The sequence below is a fragment of the Dermacentor albipictus genome, chromosome 4 (genome assembly GCF_038994185.2).
Source record: "Dermacentor albipictus isolate Rhodes 1998 colony chromosome 4, USDA_Dalb.pri_finalv2, whole genome shotgun sequence".
Classification (NCBI taxonomy): domain Eukaryota; kingdom Metazoa; phylum Arthropoda; class Arachnida; order Ixodida; family Ixodidae; genus Dermacentor; species Dermacentor albipictus.
Window position 1 is genome coordinate 96,667,163 of NC_091824.1, and position 17,277 is coordinate 96,684,439.

The 17,277-nt window shown below is 46.0% G+C and overlaps 1 protein-coding gene across 11 annotated transcripts in view; it reads right to left on the minus strand.

The window, feature by feature from the left end:
* The window catches only part of LOC135911416 (uncharacterized), a 989,518-nt gene that overhangs the window by 79,172 nt on the left and 893,069 nt on the right, over positions 1 to 17,277 (minus strand). For 10 of the 11 annotated variants that reach the window (XR_011513988.1, XR_011513994.1, XR_011513995.1 and 7 more), the window contains one exon: positions 2,040 to 2,346. The exons of the other annotated variant lie outside the window; for it this stretch is intronic. The gene's annotated coding sequence lies outside the window, so the exon portion shown is untranslated. Of the gene's footprint in view, positions 1 to 2,039; positions 2,347 to 17,277 lie in introns of those variants that run through there. 11 annotated transcript variants of the gene reach the window in all.

The window sequence follows — 17,277 nt, forward strand, 5'->3', positions numbered from 1 at the left end:
CCATGTCTTATTTCGAATACTCAGCCTGAAGTTCTACTTTACGTTCGCAATAACACTCTTCTAATAATGTAGCGCAACATAAAGTAGGGTTGTTGGTCGTCGACAGCTATTAGGGTGATGACTACTCTGGCGATAACGAAAGCTTAACGTCAACGACGTATTAAAGGCACTAGTGCGCTTCATCTGAAGTTATGTTACTGCCTCAGTGTATCGTAACCCTTATTCATTCTGCAAAATCCAGTCCCTGCGCAGCTCTTTGATGTCATTAATAGTCTTCCCCTTAGTTCAAGCTCTTGTCTTTTTTTTTTGACTGAGCAAATTTTTTTTAAGCTTCTCGGATAGAATATTGCGTTGAGGCTCTGAGATTAAGAAACAAAATGCTAGCGATCAAGCTTGTTTATAGTTGTCCTATATAGGCATCGCTCAGTCGAGCGAATGGGGTATCCCCCCCCCCCCCCCGAAGAGCACTGAAAACGAGTGTCAGTAATTTTCGCAGTAGCCTCATTGCGTCCCATGAGTGCCATTTAAGCTCATATACATGTGCTCAATTCGCGGAAAGCATTTCTTTGTCTTTTTGCTTCACGCAATCAGCTTCTGCGAGGGTAGTGATGGAAGTTTCTAAAGAGAGGAAGGCTTGAGACGAAACTAAATGAAAGCGCGGGAAGTAACAGACACTGTAGTTCCAAAGGTTCATTACACCACACTTTGTACAATCCTTTATTCTTGTCAGGGTTCGGCTAATCTGTCAGCAAACTCAGAAAGAGGAGTTTGGCGGGGAGCTAAAGAAAAGTGCCGAATACCTACTCACCCGCGTGTATATATCGACAGCGCAGTCTGTTTCGTTTCGCCGTTCCCTTTCCTTTGCACCTCTCCTTTTCCTACACATCGTTTGCGTTGCCTTCTTGCCACTTCATTTTCTACCATCGCAGCAGCGATGTCATGCGTCTTTCTCGTAAGAGATATTTCGCAATTCGTAAATGGCTGTCCTGCTACCTCCGCCGTTGCCTGTTTGTTCTGCTCTCGGTATACGTTCGGCCAGCGAATCCGAAAGAAAAGCTCGGGTGATGCAAAGCGAGAACTTGCGTTCGGGTCGACACCGCAGGGATTTGTCAGTACTGCTCGAATTCGGGACCATCGATCCACAGATCGTCTTTTTTTTCTTCCTTCTTCTGGTGATCTTCAGCACCGTGGTTCTTTCTTGTTCTTTAACGTCCAGCTGCGCCATCTCTCTTTCTTTTCCTGATTGCTTTACATCTTAGCTTATGACGCTGTGGACGGAAAGGCGGGTCATGCAGAGGATGCCGCCCTCGTTCATGCGTAAAAGTTACAAAAAATAGCTTCCAGCCCAAGACTAAGGAATGACAAACAGCGAAGAGACGAATAATAGAGTTGACGGAAGATATGTAGAGCTGCTTCCGTTTACAGCTCTGTGGCCTAATAGAGTGTGAAGTGTGCTAAAAGTGGTCAGACCAAATTGCCTGTGGCTTTCTGCATTACGCGAAGTCAAATAAGAAAGCAGGGTGACCACTACTGTGGGGCTAACTGGCGGAACTGAGCTGCCACAAAAACTCGGTTCTTTTGAATCTCACACTCCCTGATCCAACAGGTGCTCTTTTTGTCCCAGTTTGTGTAAGAAAGAAAGCAGGCAAGCAATCAAGCGCGACATTTCTGGCTTATTGGCTATCAATTTCCTCACCCCGATACCCCAATTTTGTCCCCTTTCCTTATTCATGGCGACAGTTCGTTTTCCATGTTATTAAACCAGGCGCTGAACCAGGCGATGATATCGTGTTGAAAATCGAAAGAGCATGAATAATAGTTTAGGAGCTGGGGGTCATGGTCTAGGAGTCCGGCTTCACACAGAGCATCGCTCTTTATTCTGCGCCACCCGTGCGTCTCGTAACGGGTAACTGGCCTACGCTACCGGGGCATCACACAGAGGCTAAGCGGGCCCGCGCCATCGTCCGAGTTTACTCGACGATGGCTGCGTCTTTCGTGAAGAGTACGAGGTCGAGAGGTTGAAGAATGGAGTACGGGGTTTATTTTCATTGAAACTGCAAACTTACGTACATAGAACAAAGGGTGTGGCACTGGCCTGAGCACGGAGCGCAGTAATCGTCCTCGTAGCGTGAGCTACAGGTCAGTAGACTACATCTTTCTGGCGAGCACACATCAGAGCGCACTAGCACACAGTTCAGCAGTCCGCTTAAATTCCTTCGGTCTTCCCTAGATCGCTAGGTCAGGGAAATCTGCGGTCACACCTTCCTCCAACCGGGGCATCCAAAGTCACCGACGACTCCGCCTTGAGACCGCGGATGCGCATAAGCAGTCCGGCACCTTTCTTTCCTGAACACAAAGAAAGGAGAGGAGCTTCGTTAACAGGGATTGTCACGCTTGACTCAAACTGCGGCGTCTTGGTTGACCGTGGCAGTTCCCGGAGACCGTGAGGGAACGGCGTAGAACACCCTTTACCAAGAATTTCTTGCTCCCATCGTCCGTGACAGCGACAATGAGCCATCAAACAACACCCCATCCGCCAAACGTGTATCGCCTTGTTGCCGCCGCAGGTCTATCCGAGGGGACGCATTGTTAGCTTCCCGAAGCGATGCGTCGCAATTGTGCTGGAGAAGCTAGAAGGTCACTGCCCCCGCTGGCGCTAGGGAATCTTTGGTCCTGTTTGTCTCCGCTGAAGCTTGTGACAAGGTGTACTCTTCAGAAACCCTGGCAAATTTGAATGGTCGCGCACGTATTGTCATCTACAAGTATGGTTGTCGTTTAAGTCAGTACTCAGTACTGTTACGTGGGGCACCCTGAAAAACGTCAGCGTCTTGTCATGTTTTTCTTGTTGTCATTTTCTTTGTTTCGCGTAGTCACTGTTGCTCTCTGCACTCCTCCCTAGAGAAGTTTTCGGATATTAAAAAAGTGTACCTCTTAATATAGGATGCGACTCAGCTGAGTTTTTGCTCATTTTAAACATTACGACAACTTTTCTTGAGTAACTGTGCGTAAGTAGATTATCTAAGGAGTTGCATACCGCTTTGCTACCAAAGCTTGGATTTTCTGAATTTGTGTTAGTCGCAAGATAAGAGAATTTCCATATTTCTTCGTTTCTAACGCCAATACTGAAATAAATATCGATACTGTGGAGTTAATACTTGGGCTCAAAGTTGGTTATACGCAAAAAAATACGTTCTCCCAGAACATGGTTACCCACAGCACAGAACGTAGTTCGGTGCACGAAACGTGAGTATTTTACTTTCTGGTGAAGCGCCAGGACAAATAAATCTCCACTACGGCATTCGACAGTATGAAGCTTGCGAAAGCATGTCAAGTTCTTCAGCATTTTTTTTTTGTTGACGCTTGCTCGTTCTTTTTTTTTCTGTTTCACTTTCTCGTTTATGTCAGCACCAAGAATAGCCGCGGAATTGTTAGTCACGTATCTCTGCCAGCTGCTGGAACCTCAAGAATAATAATGATAAGAAAAAGGCGGTGTTCCTGAGAGTCAAATGGGACCAAGGCAGGAATGTCATTTTCAGCATGAGGAAAAATGAAAAGGCATACCTAAACGGGCAATGGATTCCAACACCTGAGACTGTGTTGCATAAGCTCCATGCTCAAGTTACAACAAAGGCATTTGGCGTGACCAGGACATGCTGAAAAGAATAAGCGATACGCCGCTATGCAAAACTAGTTATACGTATTTACAACCAGTGGGGGAGTCCTCGCGGTCCGAGAAATAGGCGGGCAGACGCGCAGGCCAGCCGCATCGCTACGCATGCCGTGATAACGCAACGTGGGAAGCGAGTGGCTGCTGAAGGAGAAACCATATAGATCGCGCGACAAATGCCACGACGTCCGGGGCAACGAGCTGGTGGTAGGGAAAGAATGTAGCTGCAAAACGGTCTATACATGCTGCCATACCCGACTCTCCCTTTCCCCATTCTCATTCGCCCTCTAACTTACCCATCTCCGTTCAGCGTGGCGTTCTTCTACCTCGGCACTGTGCACAAACAAAGAAGCGCTCAAAGTGCGTCCATCGGGTTTCCGACCGCCTTCTCCAGAGAACGCTTTTATGAGAAACGCTTTTCTTTCTGGCTCGATTCCCGCCAAAAATGCTCGGAATCTCGATGGATGTCTTCGACGCCATAGCCGCCGCCCACCGTTGGCGTTTCACCGTCCAGTAAGACGGTCGTGCTACCGACCAGGCTCTGAAGACATCAACAAACGATACTGAATGAATGGGAAGAAAAGACTGAGAGGGGAATGTGCCCTTTGAAGAGAGAGTGAGACAGGCGGCGAAACAAAGAGACGTCTCGATGGTATTTTCTTCAGGGGCTTCATCTCATTTCTATATGAGCTTCTATACGTTTGGCCCAGGTTTGGCTCACGCTTGTCTATGTTTTGTCCACGTTTGGCTATATTGCCTGTTGTGTTTCATCTTTCAGCTGCGTCCTCCTTTCGCCAAGCATCTGTTTAGCTTCGTAAATATTAGTGAGCCCCTGGGGGTGAAAGAAATAACGTCAAAAAGGTGTACGGTACATCGAAGAGAGGCCGCATCTGGCGACAATGACAGCACCCTGCAGCGACGTGGCCGTTTGTCGCGGAAAAAGATGCCACTGTGCAAAGAAGACGCAGAGAGCTCCCCCTTTGGAACGACCAAGGATGACGTTAGGCGAGGCGCACACGATGTTTGGGAAAAATTTCATGGTGCGTGAATTGCGTTCTTCCGGCTGCCCGCCTCCTCATCCATTTTGTTACTTCCGCCATTCTTTGTTTCACCCTGCATGATTTCTGCACTTCTCGCCACGAACCAGTTTTTATGGTTATTTTCGACACGCTATTATGACTCCCCACGCGCGGTCGAGATGCCGTCGAGCTAAACGGCGGCCGTTTTGGTCTAAGATGGGACTTGTTTGCGACCGCGCCGCTAGTCCGTAGACCATTGCAAATGATATCTCAGTGCTGCTTTTTTGCATTAACATTTTTTCTTCGCCTTAGAACCTTTGGTTGCGAACTCGTTGCTGTTTGCTATGCATTATGTTTTCTGTGAACGCCAATTTCAAATATCTTTGCCGTGTAATGTTCTACTGATGGTAGGCTTTCACTTGCACTTTTCGAATCCAGAGGAATTCAACGTCCTTGGCGAGCAATTTAGCGTACAGATATGAGAGTCCAAAGAAAAGAACATGGCGTAATATTAAACAACATAGGCCGAAAAACGAAGCGAGCATCTTTCCACACGACCGAGACAATTATACAGCGCGACGAAAGTAGTTGGCCTGTTACAATTTTCACGCATGAGAAAAGCGTGGTAAGGGCTCTGGCCTTGATTTCGTGAACATAGTAAAGAGCACGAGTTGCTACGTCGTTCACTTTTTCGGCGCACGCCACCATTACGGTCAATGCTAAGTGCCACGCAGGTGCACCTTGCCACAATTTAAGCAGAGGTACAGACGGCTTTGGCACTGTGTTCTGGATGAGCCTCTCGGAGCTGGACAGTGTAGCAGCATGTGAGCGCTTTTGAGACCACCTTGGCTTTTTTATGCGATTTGCTGTGAACTGGACTATTTGGGCATGACCATAGATTTTGCATGCTTGCCACATATCATACGCTGACTACATTACGCGTGATTTATATAAATTTGCAACTTTAGGTAAACGTTTAAGTGTGTACCTCCTACTGGAAGGTACTCATATTCTGAATTCTAGTTTACTCAGTTCTGTAATATGCATCGGTACAATAGTACATATTTTTTTGCTTTATCATTCTTGTTTTATGAGTATCATCTTGCATTATGGTTTTGTTAGTATTGACGAAGAGAATTTCATTCTTTATATATAACACCTTCTTTCTCTCACCATAACAAATGTATCTATATACTAGATTGTCAGTTGTGCAACGAACATCATACTAGTAGTTCCTCGTATTCTGCAGCCTTGTTTGTTCGGTTCTAAGATAGTCCTGTGCACAATTATTTATGTTATATTGTATTATCATCCTTGTTTCATCGGTATCATTTTGTATTATATCTGTTTTCTGTTAACCCTTGCGTTGTAGCGTTCATATTTATTTTTTTTGTTTCCCTACCTTTCATTTGCAATTTTTACCCTGTTGATAAATAATATTTTTCGTTTCAGGTACTACCTATGAAGATGACCCCCTACAATCTTGTGCCCTGGGTTCTCTTTCAGCATCTTGATTTACGTATTACACTTAGTAGCTCCAAAAACATGACTCTGATTCTGATTACTAGAGTGTGTGTAGTAAGCTTCTTTCACTCTAAGCGAAGTTGAAAAGATCTTATTTCTATTTTTACTACGTATTTTGTTTTCTCGTTTGTTGTTGCTTTTCGCGACGATCTTGGGATAGCAGATTATGCAGTAGCTGAACTTCCTATACCGTCGCTGTTAGTAAACAACAACAAATGCCCGGGTCCGCCGAGTTCTTCATTGTGAATGCGAAGGGCTTCATAAACATTGAGGCTCACGAGAAAAATTATGCTTTAATGGCTAGCCTGTCTGAAATGCCGTTGTTTAAGGAAAGGCTAGTTGATTTCCCGCTTTAGATCTTGCTAAGTATCGCATAATAGACTTGCAAAACGAGCGGCTAAAGTTGCTACTTAGTCTGGCTGGAGCAGGAGATGGTGCTTTTTGTCCGTGTGTTTGTTCCATCTGTCTAAGCAAGGGGAGGCCTGCCTGTTTATTGTAAGTTTCGTATTAGTTCCCTGCTCATCTTTAGTAAACGCAATTGCCGCCTCGGCAGCACGTGCATGCTCGCTGACCCTGAATTTTCTTTTGAATGCGTTGTGTACGATTGGAAGCGCCCCGATTTATACGTTGTTTCTTTAGTGTGCTCTAGGCATTGGCAGGAACTGCGCTCAAGTTATGTGATAGCTGATGTCTATAGTTTGCTTTGTATGGGTGTAACCTGTCACTTGCCATGACGAGAAACCCTGGGACACAACGGAAATATTTCGTCCCGCATTCCAGAGATTTCACCATGCATTTTTGTCTGGTTGCATAGCTGTTATAACTTAAGGTTGGCGCTAATATTAGCGAAACATCAAGAGCGAAACACACCTCGCTTGTACGTTTTACAGAAATGTGGGAAAAAGAAACACAAAAGCTCATCTTGCTCGTCAAAGGAATTGAGCCTATGGTAGCTTCGCAAAGCGATATTCCGGGACGCTTGCTGCAAACAAGTGATATTATTCAGGACGATGGCACCACGCGATCGTCAGTCCGTTTGAACAATCACTCCCCATGCGTCACGCGTGCTTCGAACTAAACAGGACAAGCTTTACACTTTTCGAACAATGCGTAACGGAACACGAATCCACTGTGGAGTGCCTCAACGAAGTCCTTGATTGCAGCTTCGCCACAAGGCAACGTGTTCTGCAGCGCTCTGCTGTATTCTCGCAGCTACATCCCCAGCACTTTGTATAGAGAGCTGCCTGCAATGCGGCCTGACGAATGGGATGGGCACGAGCCAAATGTGTGCTCCGGCCATGAAAGCAACTGCAGGTAATGCATAGTGCTGGAACTCATTAACGGAAAGCATCTCACAATATACGACCTCATCAACTGATGCACCGGAGTACGCGCGGCGACCTCAGACCTGAGCGCACACTGCCGCCGAAATTCGATGAATGCGATTTCACGCTAACCGGCGGTGGTAGGCGTGATTTCGAAGTAGTCTCGTCGCGCGACTGCAAATGCAGCAGGAACATTGTTTTCGAGGATTTGGTCGTTCATAGAATATGGGGCTGCGATGTTGCAGTGTCTAATTATACCGACTTTCGACAACATACAACGAACCGCAGTACAGTTGCCTGACCGGTGTGTTGTCGACACGAGATTCTCCGTCGTGCTTTGCAGGGCAAGGGAATAATTAAAGAAAGCATTTCAGAAGACGTGCTTGTAAATTTTCCACATGCTAAGAGCTGAATCGAGCACGTAATAATTTGCGCAGGCCTGGTCATTTGTACAATTAACGCTGAAAACAGGAACGCAACGTGTATACTTCTTTCGCACTGCTTCACGCCAATTCTGAGTGCTGTATATTCCATTGCGTCTTGCAGAGATGTTTTGAGCTAATAAGTTTGAAGAGATGTCTTGAGCACGCAATTTTTGAATGAGCGTACTTCAAGATACGTCGGTTTACCTCGTCATATTCTAACATGTATTTTGGTTTACCGGAAGCAATGGTGTTATCTGACGTGACAGAAAAACTTTCTAAAGAAGGTGTTTTTGCTAAAGCTTTCTGCTTCAGAGTCTCATCACCATCTAAACATGAAGTATAGAAAAAAAAACACACGAGTCCGGGTGCTGCCATTTCGAGGCTCTACTCATCCTCCCTCACTTCTCCTGCGGCGTTCCGTTATTGCGAAGCAAGCGGCTTTCAAGCGCCTCCTCTTGAATACTTACGCCTGTCCTTGCCAGGGCGTCGCGCACATTGCAGAAACTTCCTTCACCTTTGTTTGCTGTTCTTGTTTTGTTTGCCATCGTTCCTAAGCATCAGGGCAACAAGCCCTATGCAAAAAAGTTTTCAAAGGCTCAACCCATCAGTCCCTTCTCACCCTCCCTGTTCCCGCATGACTGAAGTCGCCTCAAAGCCCGCGCCATTTTACAACCTTCTGAGTTGGCCTAGCTTTCCCTCATGGCCTCATGTTCCACATTCATGGCTTAAAACATTTTTTTCGTCGTTGTTTTCGTGGCTCCTTTGTTCTGCCTCGTGGTTCCATGGGCACAGACTGACTGTCGTTCCTCTTTTGCTAACAGGGAGAGCATGACTCTTGCAGTTCCGCTCTCTTCTCGGGCCGCCGTCACAGGCAGCGCTAAATTCGCCTCGAAGAGACTGCTTGTGCCTGGCTACGGCACCAACAGAGGAAATCCTATAAGAAGGACACGCGTGCTTTTGGTGACCGAGCAGAAAACGAACGTCAAAAAGATATCAGCGAAGAGACTTTGCGAGCTTTCCAGAGAATATCGTTCATGCCAAATGGAAATGACCCTAAATCTTCAACGATAGTCCCGAGGAGAGTAAGAAGACTGGATACTTAACGTGACAAAACTGCTCTTCCCACACTCACACACTGCAGGATTAGGACAGGTAAGCTAAGCACTATACCCTCGCCCCAACCTCTCTTTAGGTCAAATGTCTCGCATTGACCGCCGAGTAAACGCTCAGTCAGTGTGACACACTCGTAGGCTTTGCTTCTTTTGTTTCGTCTGCAGAATACATTACCTCGTCCTCTAATTTCTCGACTCGACTTTACTTTAAAGCCACTGATACCGCTGGAGACGTCGCACCACGTTCCACTGCGCGCAAAGGCGCAATGCGTAGTACGACGCCCACTTTGGTGCTGCAAGTATTCGTCACTGCATGTTGACCCCTATGCTTTGAATAGTCCTTCAGCGTCCCAAAATGGGGCAGTTGTTTCTACTTGTCTGTAGAAGCTATTTAAACAGCGGCGTCGTCTTTGGGAACGCACAGTCTGGAAAAGATGCCGCGACCTTCGCTGCTTTCTTTAGTTATCACGACAAAAACGGGCACCACCCGCCTGTCTTGCTCTCTCGCGTCGTAATCAGCTCTCGCATATGTGAGCCCAATAATCATCGTTGCTCGCTTTCGTTACTGCCAACCGATCTGGAGTGCGATCGGAGATCGTTGTTCGAAACGCGCGTTCAGTTTGCGTTCAGTTTCACCGCACGCGATTGACGTATATGCGCGCAGAGTCGCCGGCCGCCATGAGTGGCTGACGACTCGGCGCGGCCTGAACGCAAGGCAATTTGTTTCCCATCTTTCTTACGTAATATTAATATTCAATCATTCAAATGTCTATTACAGTGAGCAGGAACAGCTACGGGACCTTCGTACTTGCACGCTTAAAAGTAATACGCCATAGAAAGTGTACTGAGAAGACAAATTACGTGGTAGACAAAACAACGTGGGAGAGAAAAACAAATAAGGACACAATACACGAAGAGGAGGGCTTATAAGGGAGTCAATTATATAACGTCATTATCTACATTCACACGAAAAACAGGTAATGAATCCGCCGTGGTTGCTCAGTAGCTATGGTGTTAGGCTGCTGAGCACAAGGCCGCGCGATCGAATCCCGGCCACGGCGGCCGCATTTCGATGGGGGCGAAATGCGAAAACACCCGTGTACTTAGTTTTAGGTGCACGTTAAAGAAGTCCGGGTGGTCAAAATTTCCGGAGACCTCCATTATGGCGTGCCTCATAATAAGAGAGTGGTTTTGGCATGTAAAACTCCATAGTTTTTAAGGAAATGAAGTCTTAAATATGTCAATGCAGGCAGAATACTTATTACATATTATTCTGAGTCGAGCCATAGCACAATCAATAATGCAACAAGGCCGCGAAGAAAACGCGGAATGCTGCCTGGTACACTTTTGCGACGTGAAAATTTGCACATTATCAAGGAGCCTTGGGCACTGTAATGCCATGGACCACCCTATAAGGGAACAAAAGGTCTGATTTATTACGTCTTGATTCTAGATGTATGAGTATAGGTATATTTGAGAAGGCTAGACTATGGTCACCCAATCAGCGAAAGCGGTACTTGGAGAATTATATCATTTTATTCTGGATGCGTTCAATGAGGTCAGAATTAGATTTGCACGGTGCGCCCAATACTACAGAGGCATACTGCAGTAGCCATAGGCACACAAATAATGCAATTTTAGGAACGCAACAGGAAATTGGAAGTCATATAAATATACGACAAAGACTTCCAAGAGCTCGAATGGCACGTTGCTTCGCCTATGTAACTTGTGAAGAGAACCATAGCGGTTTGTAGAAATACACGTCAAGATATTTCATCAACTATGTGCAGTGGAGTAACCTGAAGGGTGTATGTAAATTGCACATGATTTGCTTTCCGCGTGCAACTATGAACCATAGTTTTGGAAGCATTTAAATGTAATTTGTAGCTGCAGCAGTTTGAGAAAGAAAAAAAATGTCTTTTTGTAGGGCGGTGCAGTACTGAGAGAGGCAAAGCAGAAGGGTGGGTCTGAAAATTAATCTGCAGAAAACTAAAGTAATGTTTAACAGTCTCGGAAAAGAACAGCAGTTTAAGATAGGTAGCGAGGCACTGGAAGTGGTAAGGGAATACATCTACTTAGGGCAGGTAGTGACCACGGATCCGGATCATGAGACTGAAATAACCAGAAGAATAAGAATGGGCTGGGGTGCGTTTGGCAGGCATTCTCAAATCATGAACAGCAGGTTGCCACTATCCCTCAAAAGGAAAGTGTATAACAGCTGTGTGTTACCAGTACTTACATATGGGGCAGAAACCTGGAGGCTTACGAAAAGGGTTCTGCTGAAATTGAGGACGACGCAACGAGCTATGGAAAGAAGAACGATCGGTGTAACGTTAAGGGATAAGAAAAGAGCAGATTGGGTGAGGCAACAAACGCGGGTAAATGACATCTTAGTTGAAATAAAGAAAAAGAAATAGACATGGGCCGGACATGTAATGAGGAGGGGAGATAACCGATAGTCATTAAGGGTTACGGACTGGATTCCAAGGGAAGGGAAGCGTAGCAGGGGGCGGCAGAAAGTTAGGTGGGAGGATGACATTAAGACGTTTGCAGGGACAACATGCCCACAATTAGTACATGACCGGGGTAGTTGGAGAAGTATAGGAGAGGCCTTTGCCCTGCAGTGGGCGTAACTAGGCTGATGATGATGATGATGATGTTGATGATGATGATTATGATGATGATGATGATGCAGTACTGAACACTTTTGACAGTCTTAATTATAGCTTTAAGTCGTCCTGATATAGAAGTAAGAAAGAATGTTGAATGGCTGACAAAATGTCAGTTGAGTACAGCAGGAGGAGAAGAGGGTCAATAATGGATGCTTTCAGGAACTGCGCTAGTGATCTCATAGTTAACAGACCACTGCCCAATAATGCCAACGAAGCCCCATCTATTGCTTAGGTAAATAGATATGAGGGCAGTGATGGAAGAAAATATGGCCATTTGCGTAAGCATTGTAGTGAGGAGCTCATGGCAAACTACATAAAATGCTTTACTTAGGTCAAAGTAAGCAGCGTCTTATTGACCCTGCTCTGTACCATACCGGAAGCATGGGTCATCAACGTAAGCAAGTTCGTTGTTCTTATAAAAAATACTAATAACGACAGTTTAGAATTAAATTCCCGATTTTCACTTGGCAAAATCCCGATCGGGCTATGAGGCACGTCGTAGTTGGAGACGCCAAATTAATTTTGACCACCTGGACTTTGTTAACATCACGGTATAGTAGTGTTACAGCGAAGCTGTATAGCTGTACCGCTAAATGCATTTGACGCGTCCATGGGCAAAAATAGCTTCGGGCCAATCCCTGGATAGTGCATTCGTAGGGTAGCATTCAAGCGAAACGTCTGCATATCGTTCGAATCACACATACAGTGCATACCACGTAGGTCGTTCCGAAATATAAAACACGTCTCATGTCAACATGATGGATGATAAGGCGGTCGTTAACAAGAAGAAGCACAGAATTGATAAGATATCCGCTTGTAACAGGGTGCCTGACGTAAATACCGATATAAACTAAAGCGCAGAGTTGTGACAGCGCAGTTTGCAACACAGGACGTGACATCACCGCATTACATATTCTAGAGATCTTTCCCATATCTACGGCGACTCCATAGCCGCTATCAGAGCTTTCCAATAGGACACGATCTGCGCACAGGCTCTCGGAATTGTTACAAAGAAATTAAGAACCATGTCATATACTGGTTCCCGGCACACTTAGGACCAAAGATGGGCGACGTCCCCAACCTTAACGAGGCAGCACACGAGGCTGCACGCGCGCTTAGAGACCGCCTGGTTTCACCCGACCACTCGGCAAACAATTACGCCCCCACTACATACAATAAAATCACTTAACACTACTACCTACAACGTAGTGAGCATAGCACGCCATACCGCACGCTCACTTGAGCTCAAGCGTTTACACTCAGAATGCTACAAACAGACACATACCCCACGCAAAACAGACTACACGATTACATGCCTGAGCTCTACGACAAGTCTTACTGCACCAATTGCAATACATCCCTTAACGTATATCATTTACTATGGCCGCGTTCGCCAGCTCACATAAACTCCGAGTAGGACAAGCGCAAGTTTGAAAAAGCAATCCGGAGCTAAGAACTCGCTCCATACCTCTGGGCCGTCCAGCAGGTCCACGCCGCCGCCAGGAAACTCAACCTCCCGGTTTCGAGACGCCCACTCCATGAGAGGCCAAAGCTCTCGTGGCCTGCAGGACCTTGAATAAAGTTGATTTCCTTCCTTCCTAGAGAGGGCATTGCATCTGCGTTCTGACAATGCTATAGCAAGGCCACGTATAGTGAGGAGTTCTGAAGAGCCGTGTTTAGACGAGGAGCGGCGAAGAGAACACAGACGACGATGTAAACAATGGCGTCGTGCTCGTGCCACGGATGAACATCGTGTTCAGAACGCTCAGCGAATGCGCCAAGCGCAGCAGGATGACTATGAATGTCGTGAAGCCGAATATGCGGCCAAGCGACGAGGCTACAATGCAATCAATCGTTTCAACGGTGCAAATTCTAAATTTAAGAAAGAAGTTCTCGACGCAGCACTTGAATTTAGTGACCTTCGGGTTGGATCTACCGTGGTTCGAGGTTAACTGCATTTCGCTTGTCCCTGGTCCACTCTTCGTAGCTGCACGAAGTAGTGGCGCAAGCCAAGTCTCAGGTCGTTGAAACGTCTTCGGTTAATAATTAGGTAAAGTGCATGTGAATATCACCGTGCGAATAATTTCAGGCCCCCTCGCAATGGGTAATCGTTCCAATTGTCGTTTACAGCTTCGTTATCCAACTACCTTCTCAGTGTGGATTGGAGCCCAAACTTCTTTCTTATTTGACCCCCATCGAAATGCGGCCGCCGAGGCCGGTATTGAACCCATTACCTCGAAGTCAGCAGTCCAACGCCATAGGCACTAGACTGCCGTTGTGTGTGCGGTACGTTGGTCAGCCTGAACTCATAGCCTATGTTATAGTTTTCTCGATGCAGCCAGCACTTAAAACGCATTAAAGGGCAAACCAGCGTGATGCTTTAAACTAACCCTACCTTCTTTTTGTCCTGACGCACCCCGGTGCATGCAGGGACACACGAGAAACTGTCTCGACACGAGCATTTCTTAAGCCACAAAAACGGCCCAGTTTCCAATTCACTCGCCATTTGTCTCCGCCTCCCTTCGGGGGCTGTACGTCACGTCGTCTCCTCTCCTTCTGGCTTTTGAAAAAAAGAAACAAGAACAAACGCACCGTGCCGTTGGGCAATCCTTCCGTTATACCATCGGTTACCGAAAACAAACGCAACAGTACTACAGGACACTATGAACTGCAGTGATGGTGAAGACAAAGAGGTCTCTCAGTCGGCTCCGTTCCGAGAGGAAAGTACATGAAGATGTACTGAGAAAGTGTGGGCTTAGCTTAGATGGTGCAGAATCGCAAACCTTGCGCTGCGCACGCACTGGGATCTTGCTCACTTATTCTCGTGCTGTTCGCCGAGTTGAACACTGTCAGCACGGAGAATCTTGACGAAGCGTTGGAGTTCTCAAATAGCGGGCTGCTAAAAACATGAGAGTATTTTGTATGAATGACTAGAAAATGGTACTGAGGCTTATATGTAAGTAATCATAATGGAACTAACAAAAACCACTCTATACCTTAAGAGAGCATGCACACGCTGCTACGTCCTATGTCTTTTTCTGTCACCCCTTCGCGTTTTCTTTTTCCTTGCTATATTCAGTTACCAGAAGACTTGCACGTAACGAATGACATGTAAATAATTACTTGTGAGGTATTACATTTTTAACAATCCTGTGGTTTAACGATTGCATTTTTCTTACTTGGCAACGCCCACCGTAATTCAATTACTTCTTTTAATAACCAATTACATGTAATTAGTTACTATACTGACGAGATAAGCCTTAACATGGGACGCATATTTAGGAACCTGAATTTGGTGGGAACTTCAGCAGAACGTCTGAGATCGTGCCATGCAGCAGCTACCCGGGGGCGCCATATTTGTTTCCTCATCTTAACACTCCACCAGATGTTGTCCGACGAATTTAACCGGTGATGGTACGTCTCGATAGCGACGACCGCTTAGGACGTTAATGCCAGGAAATCGCCTACGGACAATTTGCACAGCTTTTCATTTTCCCAACGGGCAGCGTCTTCTACATGTCCCAGCAACAATGACACAATTTGGAGTTGCTCTTCACGAATCATCCAGATGCTGAGTAACGACAATCACAGGATGTCCGCATGTTACAGCACCATGTGGTGTCGAAGAAACGACGAAAGTTCTCCTGTTTGACTGCACCACGTACAAAGATGAGAGGAGTGTCCTTCGGAAAGCTTTGGGACATTAGACGACAGGCCTTTCACAGAACGGATCTTGGGCCCATATCCACATGCGTGGCCTGGAGCCTCGTGCGTCTGCTATGTGCAAGACCACGAAGGGCTTGCCTTGCAAGGCCTTGCCTGCTGCGTTTTTTTGTGGAAATGAACCAGCCTGTATGACCGCCTGTGACTTACACAGCCATGAACACTTTTGTAACATTGCGAAATGTGAACTTTTCTCTTCCTTCTCCTTTTCCAATCCCATTTTCCCATTTACCAATGCAGGGTAACCGGGCTCAGCCTGGCTTTCCCGTACGACTTCTGTCTCTCTCACTGCCCGTCAGCGCGCACATTGAGCGAGCTTTTATTGTCTCTGCTGATGTACTCACGACAAAAACGAGATGAAATTTTCGAAAAACCATTGCTAGAACAGATAAGAAATGTAGGGACGGCTGCAGAGACGCACTGAATGGACTAGGCCAGCTTGCTGTGATTACGGTATCTGTGCAATGTTATAAAGAGTTCGAATGCACGTAACGTAAACGTACCCGATTACTTTTAAGTTCTCCAATTATCTTCATCGCGCAGTAACTCGTAACTGTAATCAATTATATTTCTGAATATAGTAACTGCAATTGGCTACCATTTTTCTCGAACGTGCAGAAGTCTGACTACCAGCCAGTTTACTATTCACTTTGCTGATACGTTGACTGAGAAGTACTGAAACAGTCAAATGAAGAGTTTCCCATTACCGTGATGCCATGGCGCCCTCCCCCGAATAAAGATAACAAAACCGTTCGTAGTGCAGCAGGAACTTTAAAAAACAAATTCAGAAATAGATTACCCCAGCGCGGATAAGCAGGCCTATGGAGTCGTACAAATAACGTACACAAGCGCTGACTTCGGATGGAAAAATTGTTTAGTTATTTTTGTTAGCTTCACCTGCATGTTTCAGAGTTCGTTCGACTCTTTCAAAACAAGCTTTTGAAAGGCTTAAGTTGCAAGCAGTTCTTCTTGTCCTTCTTATTCCCGTTGGAGAATGATCGCTATTCTTCTAGACTGCGTCAAATGAATTCAGTCAATGTCCAGAATCGATCCACGAATTCAACCACGCGCTTAAGTTCATTGACTTGTTGTTACTTTGTATTATTTACAACATACCCGTAGGTGACATCAAAGTCACTCAATAATTTGATTTGGCTAGTTGCTTTAGCTTTTCATTTAGCAAGTATGTTGATGGTGAAGCTCACAAAGACGCAATCAGCATTTGCAAACGAGGTGTTAAGGAGCCCAATGGCGTGCCATTAGGATTTTAAGAATGCACACCAGCGTATAATAAAACATTCATTACGTTTGCAGCGGTTGAAAGGAGGCTGATTGGAGACCTGTAATCTGCGGCTCATTCACCGCCAGCATCCCACGGAGAAATCGAGGGCGCCTTTGAGCGAATGCTGCCCCTATAGCTTCATGTGTGTAGACGAAACCGGAAGTACAAGTCTCATTAAGGACTTGCATAGTGAAGTATACTTTGGCATGCCGACAGTAGCTCAAAATCACGCATAGGAATTAGCTACACTCGTTCTGTTAACTGCAGGCTTAATGCTGCCAGTCTTTTGGTTCGTTCGAGCAGGGCGCGGCCACTCGCACAGCCACTTTGTATGCAGGCTCGTCGCACAGACACGAGTGGTGCTTGAATTGTTTCTCTTCCTGTTGAGACCCTGTGAATGGGGCTTTGAGTGAGTGAACGATAAGGAATGAATGCGCCCAAGATATTTCGAGACTCTTTTTCAGCGTGCATTCATCCATATCAGGGCACGTCTGCAAAATCGTCCAGACGTGCCCATATTTATCTGCT